The sequence below is a fragment of the Brienomyrus brachyistius genome, unplaced genomic scaffold, assembly GCF_023856365.1.
Source record: "Brienomyrus brachyistius isolate T26 unplaced genomic scaffold, BBRACH_0.4 scaffold114, whole genome shotgun sequence".
In the NCBI taxonomy this organism is placed as follows: domain Eukaryota; kingdom Metazoa; phylum Chordata; class Actinopteri; order Osteoglossiformes; family Mormyridae; genus Brienomyrus; species Brienomyrus brachyistius.
This window is the reverse complement of record NW_026042389.1, coordinates 41,368-45,511: the sequence shown is the minus strand read 5'-3', so window position 1 is coordinate 45,511 and position 4,144 is coordinate 41,368. Positions and strand designations below refer to the sequence as shown.

At 38.9% G+C, this 4,144-nt stretch overlaps 1 long non-coding RNA gene across 1 annotated transcript; it reads right to left on the bottom strand.

The window, feature by feature from the left end:
* Positions 1–467: 467 nt before the first annotated feature.
* Positions 468–1,306, bottom strand: LOC125727731 (uncharacterized). Its single transcript, XR_007388829.1, has 3 exons — positions 1,282–1,306; positions 748–794; positions 468–591 (listed from the first exon to the last, which is right to left on the bottom strand). It is a non-coding gene; the product is annotated as an uncharacterized LOC125727731 (long non-coding RNA).
* Positions 1,307–4,144: the final 2,838 nt, after the last annotated feature.

Below are 4,144 nucleotides of genomic sequence, written 5' to 3'. Positions count from 1 at the left end.
AAAATACATCCAGAACACACAATTAAATGAAAAACGTAATTTAAGAACACTTGAAATTTTCATTCAGTTTCTTTCATCTGTTTTATATAATCGATCAGTCCCTGTGCGTTTGCCCCAAACCATTCAGCATGGTACACAAGGGAGACAAGTAAGCATGTGTGACATCAAAGAACTGATTGCAGCAACTCAGCCTTTCCACAACATTAAAGCCGCTTATTCCCCCCCATGCCATGAAGAAATAATCTCTGTGGCTCCCCTCTCCCCTCCCTCAGCCCCCAGTCTGGCTTGAACATTTGCACTTCCAGTAAAAATGCGCCCCCAAACACACTGACACCAAACTCAGCACCGGTGCTCCGTAAATTCCCGTGATTCAGTCTCAGAAGCACTGGCTCCCCTGCCCTCCTCTGAACATTATTAAAGCTACACCCTGAACACTCTGTGTGACTGACATGAATGAGAAGCTCTTTATTCATAATCTCTGTAGCGGAGGTCAGAATACAGAGTGTCATTATTCCCGTCTTTCTTCTGTCTCCTGGGTTTTGGCTTCTTAAGGTTCAGGGCAGCGTAATTCATTGTGTCCTCGTCATGGCACTGTGGAGACAAAGATGGCAGAATTGGATGGATCAAATCGGTTTGCTATTACCTATTTTCACAAATAGCACTTAAAATGCTGATCCCAGGATGGAAATCAGTCTGAGGTTCATTTGTTTTACTGACGATTTGTAATTTGAAATATTTATTACATACTTGCTTGCGTGACCATTCCACTTTTGATATATCACTGTTCTTTTCATCTGTTTAAAATATATAACACATCAATATATTATTTAATTTCGCACGGTATCATACCGTGGTCAGATAACATTCCGAATTTTCAAGCAATCAACATCCTTTTTGTCTCAAAAATGAAAGTAAAAATGACTTCTGTCAATTTAAGTGTGCATGTTTGGATACGTGTCATTTGTTCTCATATATCATATATAATAAAATGCTATAAAGGAGATCTTGGTAATAAAAGTTATGATATGCAACTAATTGCAACATGTATATTTCAATAGATTTTGCAAATATGAAAGATATAATACAAAAAATGTAAATCTTACAGTACAAAAAGGTTTATATAAATAAGGTGAGATTTAATAATAGGATTTTAAAACTGTATTACCTGCAAGAGTGGTTTTAATATGAAAATGTTATCTATCATAAAACCAATTTTATATTTCTATAATTTGTTAAAATCTACATTTTGTCCTTCTGAGTGCATAAAGCCGGGCAGCGTACCTGCACAGTGTGTACAGGTCAGATTTACATCTTATACAAATGAGAGCAACGTTCAGAATAATGCTGCAAGATAAAACTATCAGCAAGCCAGAGTGAAGAGGATCCAGCAGCTTCTGAAAGCCTGTAACAAAGAGATAGATTTCAGCATAATGATATAGAGACACATTTCCCATTTGCTTACATTACATTAGTTAAAGATCAAATCGATAACACATTACAGCAGTTGTTTTGTAAATAGTCCATTTTTAACATGAACTTCTAGTATTTTGTATTTTAACAATTTATATTAATATTTGAAATAATTATTAAATTAGGCTCCGGACCCCCCGCGACCCAATAGGATAAGCGGTTTGGAAAATGGATGGATGGATGGATATTAATATTTGAAATAATTATTAAATTAGGCTCCGGACCCCCCGCGACCAATAGGATAAGCGGTTTGGAAAATGGATGGATGGATGGATAATTATTTAAATTAACATCTGTGTAATTTAATTTAAGCACTTAAATTAGAAAATTCATTACATTAAAAAAAGAAATAAATGTCTTAATAGCAGAATAAGCTAAATAAAACTTTGAAGCAGATATACTCTCCACACTGGGTGCTACCATCTATATCCAGCTGTGTGCCGGTCCCAAACAGCATCTCCCCACACTGGGTGTTTACCATCTATATCCAGCTATGTGCCGTTCCCAAACAGCATCTCCCCACACATGGCCACAGCGCAGTAGTAAGTCCCAGCATCGGAGAGGCTGAGGTTCCCCTTGGGGAGGCTGTAGACGCAGCTCCGTGTAGGAGATCCAGCCTCAGGGCTCTTCTCAACACTCATCACTGCTGTTTCCAGGGCTGTAAATGACTCCAGGAAGGGATTCTCCTGATCCATGTCTGAACCAGTAAACACTGTGTTCTCCTGCACAGCTCCCAGTCTCTATCGTACACTGCAGGCTCACAGAGTCTCCTGGCTGCAATGTGTCAGACACAGGCTGCTGTACCACAGTCCTGCTGTTGGAGTCTTTACCTGAAAAGCAAAATAGTCATGATGACAGCCCTTTGAGAATAACAATGGAAAATACAGATCCTCAAAAATTGTTCTTACAGATTTTTGGGAACTGAATCGATGTTCTTCTAGCCATCCAAGAAATCAGTAACTTCTTGGAGAAACAGCTGACATTCTTCTCTCTTTTTATTGTATTACTGCTTAATTAGTATATATCAGGTAACACTATACATTAACTGCACCTACATAATACCTAAATAAAAATTATATGATAATAACAAACATTATAATCATATAATGTCTTGTATTAATGTATGAAGGTAGATGAATATAATTAATTTCAATTCAAAGAAATGAAGTGTGTAAAGTGTACTTTATATTTTCATGATTTTCGTGACTTTACATTTGGTTTATGTTGCCCCTTTTCCACAGGAAGGTATTTATTGTTTTTTGCATATTTAGCTCTTGATGTGTTTGGTATTTTTGAGCATTTTGCTGTAGTACCTGCATAATTTAATTCAAGAGCCGAAGAGCTGTTTGCCCATTACTAGTTTGTCTATCTTTTAACATTAAAGAAAAAGTATACATAGTAAAAGGAATTACTTGGTTTCGTAGTTCCTCCTATTTATTTTCTTATGCACACAAAAGTAAGTTTTTCCGTTCAACCATAGCACTACAGCGAAAAGCAAAACGTCATGGCAAATACAATTATGCTTTATTCCAATACACATTGCTAATTTTTCATTATTATTACATTTATTCAGCATAATATCTTCAAAGGTTTCATGATTTAATTTGCAAATCTTCTGGCCTGAAATCTTTTCCTGCTACACTGAAGACTCTCTCAGCGTGTGCAGAGAAAGCTGCAGCCAAAGGGTTGGCATCCTCTGATAAACATGGTTGGTTCAGGTATCGGTGACATTATGTGAACCTTTCATGGCAGGAATAGGGACTAGTTTGACTTTGATGCAGGAAAAGTGTTTGGGACTGTTAGGTTGAAGAAACAGTTGTTAATCATTTCTGTATGATCAGCAATGAGTGTAAATATATATGTATACGTTATTTCTTATCTTCTTGCCACATACTCTTAGCTATTGTACTCTAAGTAGGTGGTTAACAGCTGCCTACTTAGATAAGAATCTCACTTCCCTCTCTTGCGCCCCCCATTGACTATAAATATAAGAGACAAGGGGAACCACCCTTTGTAACACATTCTGCTGTAGTTTGCATTGCAGAGAGTGTGGGTACCCTTGCAAGTAAAACTGTAACCTGTGTGTGTCTCATAAATGTGGAGTTGGGGTGGAAACGCCGGGCGCTTTCCCCAACATAGAATTTGGTCCTTCGAGCCGGATCCGAGGAACCCCGAAGACGTCTCCAGTACGCCGAGAGAAGCGACACCGAAGTCTGTCGACAGCCACTCGAAGTCGGGTGCAAGAAAGACCTGTGATGTGAATTCGTCATCAGGCCGGTGGTTAGAACTGCGCTCGACGTCTGGTGATGTCTGAAGGACCTCGGTGACGGATCAGAGAGCACACTATACAGGTGAGAGATATGGCACCTAAGTGAGTAGGTGGCCAAGTGAGAGATACGGCACCTAAATAAGTAGGTGGCCAAGACATGCATGTGGTTGAGGTTAGCCGAAATTAACCGGGAGAGAAAGTAGGCGTTGTTGGAGAATATATACAGTGTTGTATGTGGATGTGTTTTTATAGGTTTTAGATTAACCTACACGATCCACCCTAAAAGCAACAACATACTGGGGACATGAAGGATCAAGGACGGGTTTCATCCCTGAAAAACTAACACCGCTGCTCTAATAGGGAGCAGTAGAAGGCCGTGTTAGTGTCCTCCTGAGGTCTCATGCC